At 48.3% G+C, this 10,734-nt stretch overlaps 1 protein-coding gene and 1 long non-coding RNA gene across 12 annotated transcripts in view; both read left to right on the top strand.

The window, feature by feature from the left end:
• CLASP1 (cytoplasmic linker associated protein 1) overlaps positions 1-10,734 on the top strand; it is a 251,743-nt gene that overhangs the window by 18,960 nt on the left and 222,049 nt on the right. The window lies entirely within an intron of this gene.
• Positions 30-10,734, top strand: part of LOC112550997 — a 19,155-nt gene continuing 8,450 nt past the window's right edge. The window contains exon 1 of the long non-coding RNA XR_003095100.1: positions 30-235. This is a non-coding gene — a long non-coding RNA (uncharacterized LOC112550997). The remainder of the gene's footprint in view (positions 236-10,734) is intronic.

Genomic DNA, 10,734 nt, shown 5'->3' with positions numbered 1-10,734 from the left:
GAGAAAGAGAGAGCAAAACAGTTCCCAGTGGCATTTAATCAGCAGCCTGCTCCCTGCCTGTTTGCTAGCAGGCTGCTGCAGCCTCCCAGCTTTCACTGGGAGCACTTGCCGTGCCTGAGTGCAGGAGACCTCCTGAGATGGTTGCAACAGCCTTACAGTGAATTGAATGTCAGGCGCCTTCCCTTTTCTACCATCTTGCCTGCACGACCATCAGTGGTGACTACCCAGACTCGAGGTAATGATTGAACATGCCTGAGGATAGAGAGTGAATAGTTAGCAACTTGCCTTGTAAAGAGAAGCAACAGGCCTTTAAAGTACAGTGCAGGAAGGCTTGGATATGGGAGCATCGGGTTTTGAAAATGTCCAGCTTTCACTTTCAGGACCGGTGTGGTTCTTTGTAGCTCGGTCTGCCAGGGACCACTGAGTAGGATGCTCCGGCTTCTGCATGCTGTGTTTGCACCGACGGGTCTGCACATCCATCCTGGACTGCAGAAGCGATTGCAGGAAACACCAGGTCTTCTGGAGAGGGCCCGAATTGTCCGCTGCTACAGACCGAGTCAAAGACACTCCAGCCAGGAGCCATCACATAAGCAGCAGATTCCTTTCGGCCCAAGTATCCACTCAGCAGCCAGAGGGAAAACAAGGATTTCATTTTTACCTTGATGTGAAGCCAAGCCAGGTCCCAGCTAATCTGTTCCAGCTCCCTGCCCTGGCACAGGCAAACAGTACCCGCCTCCCCAAGCTGCCCCTTTATCTTCCTTGCTAATGAAGAATCACCTCCAGCTGGTCCCACCTCATTTCTCACCGGTAATCTCTGCAGCCAGGGAGATGCAGGTGACCCATATTCAGGGAGGGCCTTTAACCCTCTCCATCAGCTGCTCCTCAGGTTCTCTAGCTATTATAAATTCTTTGTAGATTGAAGGAGACCACCAGGCGGGAAGGTCATTGTTTCTGCACTTCAGCAATGGTTGTCTCAGCTTTTGCTCCTTCTCTGGAGCTTTCTTCTTGCTCCAACTCCTTTTAATAATAGGACTATTAGAAATAATAGTCTATATTTCTTAGTGGAAGCTTTTGTTTCCCCTTCTTGGAAGTGGCTGCTGGCAGCCTATCCTTCCTCCTGGTGGTCTGTGGGCTGCAGTGGGGAGGGTCCTGGGTAGAAATGGGGTTGGTCCAGCAGAGTTTTCAAATCCCCAACCGTTTATAAGTGTAGTTGAGTGACGTTTATCCAAAGCGTCCAGTTATCTGTGGGCAGGACTTGCTGCTAACCTGCCTGGTGCAGTGAGAGCAGTGGTAGCTAAAAGAGAGAGGGTCGTTTTAATGATTGGGGATGGGAATTGAAATAATTCAGCAACCGAGAGTGGGGGTGGGGGGAAAGGCAAATCTTTTACCGTACCTGCTTTGGAGGGTGGCGTTGCAGTATGTTCATTTAATAGGTCCTTCATCAACCAAATGGCTTGATTGGTATGAGGTTTTGGTTTCCATTAGTTCAGATCAGGTGGGACTTAATGTTTCTTTGTATAATATGAAGGCCTGGACTGAGCCTCACTCTGTCCTGGCCCACATTACACGTGCAATAACGTTGGCTCCCCACACATGGATCCGGGAGTCGGGGAGGGATGTGAACGAGTTACTATAGCCTGGTACCTTAGTGAGCAACTCTGCTCTGTGGGTAATGCATAGAGGCAACTAGTTGACCCTATTTTAGGCGGTTGTGGGGGAAGTTAGGAGATGCTGACTCTGGTGGGCTTTCTGCCTCTGCAGCATCTTGCTGTAGAGAGGGGCAAGGCCATATATTTGGTTGTAGAACCTGAGACCACGCCAGCATGGTGGTGTGCACCTTGTGTCCCAGCATTGTGATCTGCTATTGGAGTTTGTGGCAGAGAAAATCATTGAGGGAGGAAGGGGACTTGTGGCCCTCTCTCTCAGCTCCAGAAAGTAACAGTGAGATGTCAGCGGGGCAAATTACTGGTGAATCTAATAGTCTTCCTAGGACCGGGAGGTTTGTAAACCTGGGGTTTGGTAGCAGGGGATTAGAAGTATAGGTCTGGAAGGGCCCTCAAGAAGTCATCTAGTTCAGTCCCTGCTCAAGGCAGGATCATCCCAGACTGATGTTTGTCTAACTTGCACTTTCACGCACCATCACCTGCCTCGGTATAAGGACGAGGAGCCTTTTCCTCCCTCCCTAGGGTACAACTTCGAAATGGAGCCTGCAGCAACTCAAGTCATTTGGGGCTGTCCAACTGCAGATCTGTGGCCTTTATGAAATGAGATGGGGAATCTCTTACCCATTTCCTACTGCTGCAGGTGGTGTTATTTGGCATCTTCATAGGCAGCGTCATTGGCTGAATTAAGGATTGAATCATGATAGAGAGATGATAGTAGTATTTTCTCTTCTCAAGTGAGTCTGTTAGGTCATCATTAAAGCACATTTTCCTCCTTGTTATGGGAGAATTGTGTATTGCTGTTGCTTGTGGATAAACAGCACAAAACTCGCTGCGGTTCATGGGGCCAAACCATTTGCAAGCACTACTTTAGCAAAATCTATGGAGATGGATATCGGCTACTGCATTTCCTTATCTCTACTCTGTAAACTGAGCTTCCCTCTCCTGCAGAAAATGGTTTTTTTTTTCCTATGGAGAGTCTCCCTCCCTCCCTCTCTCTTTCCCCGGTGTGGCAGTAACCCTCCTAGTTAAGTTGGCACGATGGCTTCCATTTAAACCCCATGTTTTCAATTGCTTGCATCTTCAAATAAAAATTGCCTCTTGGGCTTAACTCTTCCAAGTTTGGTCTTTGCCCAAAGGTGTTGTTTTTTTGCTTTTTTTTTTTTTTAGGTTTAGCCAAAAAAAAAGTGGTTCCTCCATTTTAAAATATGGAGGGGAGGGATGCCATCATGCTGTTTATTTCAGAAATATTCTTTCGACTTTTCATTTTAGCAGATGCTTTGATGGAGTCCCTTGCACCGAAGGAAGTAGGAGCTGAAAGCTGAACTTTCTTGTAGAAATAGCCCTTCTTATGTGTGTGTGTGTGTATGTGTATGGCATAAAATTATAGCAACAGAATTTCCTGTTGCTCATAATTTACATTACGTAGGACCAAAAGGCTGCAGTTGGGATCACAGTCTCTTTTATACAAGGCCAAAGGTTGTTGCTGAAGGGTGGAGGCCGGGGCTACCTCCCAGCTGGAGTGGAAGTTTGGAGTGAGGATGATCTCTGCTGTGCCATGCTTCACACAAGCGCTGGTGAGGGGAAGCCCTTGTCTAGGATCTGTGCCCTTCTTTCCTTGTTTCAAGTGCATTACACTTTGCATAGGGCATGGGTGCCAGTCATCTGGTCCTGCAGGTCAGACGAATGGCGAGGGACCAGTCTGCGGGCTGGATCGGGCCCACGGACTCCCCTCTTCCTGCCACCCTACCCCTCTCCCTGCATGCTAGATCCAGCCAGTCTGGCACCTGTGCTGCATGCGGCACCTGCAGCACTGCATGCTGTGACTGACTGTGTTTGACACCGCTTGGGTGTCAAACTGGCTGAGCCTTGGGCAGCACTTCTTCTGGAACAGCAAAAGTGGGCGCTGTGTGCAACATATAGCACCTGCCGCAGCCGGACTGTGCTGCATGTGGTGCCCCCACTCCCTGGCTGGTCCGGGACCATGCCACGTGTGGCAGCTGGTTCAGGACCTGAGCTGCATGTGGCATCTGCTGGTGCCACGTACTGCGTGGGTCTCAGACTGGCTGGAGTGGGACTTGTGTGTGGCATGCCCCCACCTGGCTCAGGGTGTGGGTGGTGGAAGGAAGTGGGACGGACACCGCGTGTGGCTCGTGTCCCAGGCCCTGTATGCAAGGCTGTGGCCTGTGTGGGTTGACTGAGACTTCAAGCCAGCACTAGGGGCCGGATGATGAGGCTCCCCATGCTGGATCTTTGACATCCCTGCCCTAGAGCATTTCCATGAAAGTATCTGCCGCCAGGTGCCCTGCACACAGCCCTCCTTGCACCCAAGCAGAACCCACTTGGTTTGAGTGGAGCAGAGCAGCTTGCAAGATTGCAGTTTTCCTTATTAAAAATTCAGCTAAGGAGCACCACAATCCACCTGTGTAGGTGGATATGGCCACACTACACCAAGCTGGTGTCCATGCTGGCCATCAGCTCCTAGTGTACCTGCAGCCATACTGGCGAAGTTGTGCTTGGAGCAAAGCTACTTTTCCCCGCACAGTAGAGCAGGGTCTCCCAGTACGAGTGTGGTTTGGCTAGTGCAAGTGCTATGACCACGGGTGTCTGCTGGCACAGGTGAGTCGCTCCGAGATTGCACCTCTGCACCAGCAGAGCTGTGATGTGGAGCCACATCAATCTGTGCAGTGAAGGTTTGTGTGTCTAAAGCCACAAATCTTTGTTCTGCAATGTACCTAAGTGTTATCCATCACCTTCCCCTGCATAACTTTACTTACTCACCTCTACTGTATCATAGAAAATGTGGGTTGGGAGGGACCTCAAGAGGTCACATATAGTCCAGCCCCCTGCTCAAAGCAGGACCAGCCCCAACTAGGTCATCCCAACCAATGCTTTGTCTAGTCGAGTCTTAAAACCCCCCAAGGATGGCGATGCCACCACTTCCCTGGGTAGTCTTTTCCTGTCTCTTACTAAACTTCCTTGTAAGAGAGTTCTTCCTAATATCTAACTTAAACTTCCCTTGCTGCAGTTTGAGACCATTGCTCCTTCCCATCATTTGCCTGGCATTGCATTGTATCTGTCTGTGTGCACCCAGGTCTGTGCAAGCCCCTTTTCTGGGGTGCACGTAGGAAGCCGGTCACGCAGAGCTCTCCAGTTCATAGCACAGGACAGTGGGGAACTTGGCTCAGATGCGTAGGTCTCCTATATTAACAGCTAAGTCGGCATGGTCATTAAGGGTGTCACTGCCCAGGCTTTGATTGCCTGATGAAAGCATGTTGGAGTTGACTGGAGGAGGAAGTGGAGGGAACCTGGAGAAATGAAGGAAAGGCACAAAAGGGACCTCACGGTTGTCCCAAAAAAGCCACTGGGGAGATTCTGCTGTGGACTTGTGTACAAACAGGATTGAGGTCCAATACAGCCTAATTAAAACTGTCTGTCAATGGAAGGTTTTTCTAGTTAATAAAGCATCTTAACTTAAAGGCTTCAAAGGAAGCTGGAGCAAAGGTTGCCAGTGGTGTCTCCAAAACAGTCTACAAATTTGCAACAAAATCAAAGTGTCGTCTCCAAACCCCTGCAGACATCAGAGGTAACTTAGGAAGAAGACATGGTCCTTCCTCTGATTTTCTTACATGTCAGCTGAAACTGGATAGCTTATTTAAGCAGCTCTTGGTTTCACGTTGTTCCTTTTCTTAGTCTGATTGCTGATCAAACATCCTTACCTGCTTTTAAATGACTTAATAGTTGCACTCAAGTTTCTCCGTCGGCTTTAACAAAGTCCAAAGTGTGTGGCATTGGATAGAGGTGAGAAGCAGTGCTGACAGAGATGGAAACCCTGCTGTTAATGTCTGTGCCAGTTGGTTTCTTGATTCTCAATTGATTTTGCTAGTTGCAGGATATCGCACTTTTAAAAATAAAAAAAATCACAGCAAAATTTTTGGGTGAACTTTGTTTTTTCCATGACAAGGGGTCAGTGTGTTGGAGGGAGCAGTCTTCCACTCTCAAACGTGACAAGAGCCTGCTTCATCGGACAGAAGAAAAATAAATGTACATCTCCATTACTTGTAACATATGGTTTTTATTGTGCGTACGTGAATAACTTTCTCTTTGTCTTTTGTTTGGGGGGTTGAACAGATGGAGCCGGCTTAGTTTTAATGTGATGTGTCCATTAGAGGAACTTAAGCGGCTGAATGATGTCTTGCTGTCAACATATATTCATGGTCTATGCTGTGCTTTTGTGCTTGGTTGAAATTCAGCAGAGGAAACCGTAAGGAAATGGTTTTGCTGCAGAGCTATGGTTATGTGACCATTTTGGTTAGGGCGCTTTCCTCAAAATCTTCTGCCCCTGGGGAGAAGAGATTCTTTCATGTGGGAAGAGGAGATGGTGGTTGGTTTATAAGTAGCTGCATTCAGCGGTGCTGAACAAAGTCACGTAACTTTATTGAACTGTTTTAATCTTGAAAGTTTCAGGACCATGGATCCATAACCAGCTCTGTCCTGACAACCAAGAGATGGAGGATTTAGACCAGTGATTCTCAACTTGGTGAGACTCGAGGCACCCATCAGAACATGCCAGTACTTAGTTTTCAGTTGTATTTTTTTTTTCTCCTGAAAAATAATAGAGCAATTCTCCTGTTGCAGAGAGCCCAGAAAGGCACCAGGGCAGATTGTTTTTAACACTATGCTTTCCTATTTAAAATTTCTGGCTTTAGCTTATAAATTGTGTTTCTCTACCTAGCAGAACTAACATCATGTGGCACCCCACAGCACCCTTGAAAAGCTCTCGGGGCACCCCAGGGTGCCACGGGATCCTGGTGGAGAATCACCGATTTCAGCAGTGAAGAAGGTGCATCCTGGAGCCCTGCCCTTGACAGCACCCAGATTCTCGCCTACAGATGTTGAGATCCGATCTGGATCTTTGGCTGAGAGTCCCTGAGCTAATAATTCCCATTTTCATGTCATGGTTTTTCTCCTTGCATGCAACAGGCAAGAGACGGAGCGGGTAAGGTTGTGTAGGTGGTTCAATCCTGCAAACTGCAGTTAGGGAGACAGCTCCGTCTTGGATGTTAGCTGCTGTAGTGAGCTTTCCTTACCTGCATTTGCAAAGCTAACCCCAGTGGTGTGGGCCTCTGGGTTTCCGCTGCATTGGTTTTTAAGCAGTGCCTGGAGGAAAACAAGTTCTCCAAACCTTTTGTGCCCCAGTTGGTCTAATCATTTTTCCTCCCATCCATTTCCACGGGTTCCTGTAGCTTAGCCTGCCTGTTTTAAGACTGATGACTGGTGCAGGGTAACTTGATCCAGTGCTAGTGAAGCTGTTATCTATTGGTATCAACAGTATGGGGAGTGCCGTAGAGGGCGTGATAATGTAGTGGAGCTGTAGCAGCTGGACTAGGTCAGATTTAACATTGGCTTCAGCCCTTCATATTCAGGACAAAAAATAGAGGCGACTCCTGATCCAAGCCACAAAACAGATCTTTCTTAAGGAGTCTACTTATAGATGTTAGATGTTAGGGTCGGAAGGGACCTCAACAGATCATCAAGTCCGACCCCCAAACGTACTTAACTCGCTTCAGATGATAACTATCATAATTTACAGCAAGGGTTTTGTTTTGGTGGTAGCCTCGGGAGGGGGACAAGGTAGAATACTAATTTTAACCCATATTCTGGATGTGCTGGTTGTAAAAAGTGGAAAAACAAGTTGTGATTTTGAATAGGGTGGCTGATGGGATCATGCACTCGCTTTCCAGATGCACGCTTTAGGAGACAATGGATTCCCAGGGGGCTGGGAAATCAATAAGGTAAAAAGTACTTTCAGACTGGCAGGGCGGATATCGCAGCCTTTCTGGCTGTGCAGATTTCATAGACGTGAGGGCTGGAAGGGACCTCGTGAGATCGAGTCCAGCCCCATGCCCCAGGGGCATGAAGTCAGCTGGGGTCAGATCACCAGCAAGATGAGCATCCAAGTGACAGGATGGATTTTGTCCTGTATCACAGCCTGTTCTGGTGGGATCTGACCAGGCTGAAACCCCTGCAGAAGCACAGACCCTTGGGATCTATCACTAAGATCTGAATTATTTTTTCCCCTTGTTATGGAGCTGGCGGTAAAGATGCTTCAGAGGTAACCTCATTGATGCTTCAATCAAAGAAGTCCAGTGTTAGCCAGTTGTACGTTAAGTGATGCACTTTGGGACTAATAACAAGAATTTCTGTTAAGGTAGGAGCGCGTCAATGGGAAAAGACCGAGGAGGGAGGAAGACGTGGGTAGACTAGTTTGACACAGGATGACTACGAGTATGATGCAGCTGTAAAAAAGGCAAATGCAATCCTGAGGTGCCCCAGGGGAGGCATTTCCAGTAGATGCAAGAGTCTTTGCATGGTTTGTACGTGGCACTGGCCAGGCCTCGTGGACTATTGCATATGGATCTCCTATTGCACGTGGATTTGGTTCCCCACGTTCCTCAAAGATGAATTCAAGATGGAACGGGTGCAGGAAGGCCTGCTAGGTTGCTAAGGGGAATGGAGAGCCTGCAAAAAGAGTAAGAGACCTTGGCTGGTGTAACCCTGCAGGACGAGGGCTGAGAGGGGATGTGACTGCCGTCTATAAATATATCCGAGAATGAAATGCCAGGGTGGGAGAAGAACTATTTAAGCAAACGGCATGAGATTGAGTGGGTATAAACTGGCCATGAGTTTAATTGGGGCTGGAAATTGGCAGAAGGTTTCTAACCATCAGCCGTCCAACAGGAGTAGGTGGAAGGGGAAGGGGGGCGGTTAAGATAAATCTTGCTCAGTTTATGAGTAGGACTGTGTGTGGTACCCATCTACAGTTGCAACGCGATGACCTGAGAGGTCCCTTCTCGACCTGTGTTCCTGTTATCATAGGAAGTGAGGGTTGAAGGGACTTCAGGAGGTCACATCTAGTCCACCCCACTGCTCAAAGCAGGACCAGCCCCAACTACATCATCCCAGCCAAATATGAGAACAGATTAACTCTCTAACTAGCTGTGCTGATGCTGTTGGTTATTCCTTCTTCTGAATGGGCATAACCCCTTCCCCCCTGAAAGACCCCAGGGTGAGTTGCACATGGTTGTGCAAACTGTGGATAGGACTCACTTGGCCCACTGCTGAAATGGAGGAAGGTTCACGAGTTCTTGCTGTCCGGCCATGTGGTTTTCCCTCGACTCCCACTGGCTTTTGGTGCACATACTCGGGGCAGGCAGTGATGAGTCCTGCATCGAACTAATATAGTGACTCTGTGGAGGAGCCTGAGCTAGGCTTTGGTTGGGACCTTGCAATGACCAGGATACCCGGTAACCAGTGACTGTAAAAATGGTCCTGTGGGTTTCAGGTGAATTAAGTTTCTGCCTCGCTGATGACTGAAAGAAATAGGTCAAGCTGGCCGGCATCCTCTCCAGCCCACGGGCATTGCCAGCTTCACCACCTGCGTGCAAGTGTGTCCTGTAAAAACGCACGTGCTCTCATCTGTGCGTTCCCTCCAGTGTGAACTCCCTCATCGAACTCTCACTGATGGCCACTCGCTCCCATCCTTTCCTTCAGATCTGAACGCAGGAAACCGCCAAAGGGACAGTCCACTGAGACTGGTGGTGAATTGGCTTTGAGTTCATCTAACTGGAAGGCTAAACTATAAATGAAATGCATCTGTTGAGAGATTTGCCTTACCCTGTCTGGATTGCTTTCCTCGGCCTTGATCCTGCCAAGGCCTAACATGCATGTGTCATGCTTCATGGTAAACACATACACATAGGTCCATGCAGATTTGGAGTCTTAGATTGCAAACTGTTTGGGGCAGAGGCCGTAGGTTTGGCTCTGGGCTCTCCTGCATTGGCAGAATATCATCCACTTCAGCTCCCGAATGCTTTATAGATCCCCAGGGAAAGGACCTTACCCACGGCATCTAGTTTTGAATCAGGACCTCTTTATTTTATTTTTAGCTAGTTTTCCAGCTAGGCTGACTGTTGCATATGGAGCCTGCAGTGCAACAAAACACGTTGTCATCAGCTTGAATTAATGACCTTGGAAGGGTCCTTTGGGATCCCCGTTGTGTTATAGCCACTAGATCGCTAGTTCACCCATTATCTGCATTTCCTATATGGCGGAGATTCTCAGCCAGGTGCTGCAGCACCCCGGCGTGCCTTGAGATCTCTCCACAGGTGCCGTGGGGTGTGACCAGTGTGTGCAAGGCGGAAAGTATGCAAACATGATAAGCTCAGAGATTTCAAGTCGGAGTCCATCGTGTTAAAAACATTTTTGCGTCGTTGTGGTCTTTCTAAGTTCTTTGCAACAGAAAAATTGCTGTACTATATTTCTGTAGTCAAAACACCTACTTGCTCACACCTGTTGTCTCCCATCTCCTCTGATCCTCACTGGCGTACACTTGCATTTTCCCGGGGTTGCATTCTTGCATACTGGCTTCTATCCCATCGAGGAGAGCACAAAACAACGACAGACTCTCCCTCTGCCTGAAGAAGGGTGTTTGTACCTGAAAGCTTGCAAAGAACAATTTTTCCAACTATTTAGTTGGTCTAATAAAAGATACCGCATTTACCCAAAGATGTGACATTTTCTGAGGGGTGCCTTGAGTCTAACAGGTTGAGAACCACTGCTGTATGGGTTTGGTGCGTCTACATTGCATGCTGCTGTTGAGATACAGGAGGTGTAGCCGTCTGCCGGTGGCAGGTTAGGGGTTTTTCCTGTTGGTCCAAGCTGTCTCCATAACTATCTTCAAGTGAAGGAAAGACTGCTACTCTCCTCATTCAGGGAGAGGTCTGTGCCAAGTGTGGAGCTTTTAAAACAAAGTGGTGTTTGAGTGATTCAAGTGCCTGAGTTATCGGAGCGTGGAAAAACAAGATAACGTCTTTCAGTGCTGCTGGGAGTTTTGCCAGAGCAACGACTGTGGGATTGGGCCCTGATCAAAACTTTGGGAGGCAAAGACGTAGCTTCTGGACCGGTACGCACGTGAGAACTTCTCCGCTCCACAAACAACCGTTTGAGGGGAATTTTGGAAATGATGAAAACTGGAGGTTGGCCTCCCTGGATTTACCCGTCCTTTGGCAAG

Source organism: Alligator sinensis, unplaced genomic scaffold (assembly GCF_000455745.1).
Source record: "Alligator sinensis unplaced genomic scaffold, ASM45574v1 scaffold1133_1, whole genome shotgun sequence".
NCBI classification, from domain to species: domain Eukaryota; kingdom Metazoa; phylum Chordata; order Crocodylia; family Alligatoridae; genus Alligator; species Alligator sinensis.
This window is presented reverse-complemented; position numbering and strand designations above follow the sequence as displayed.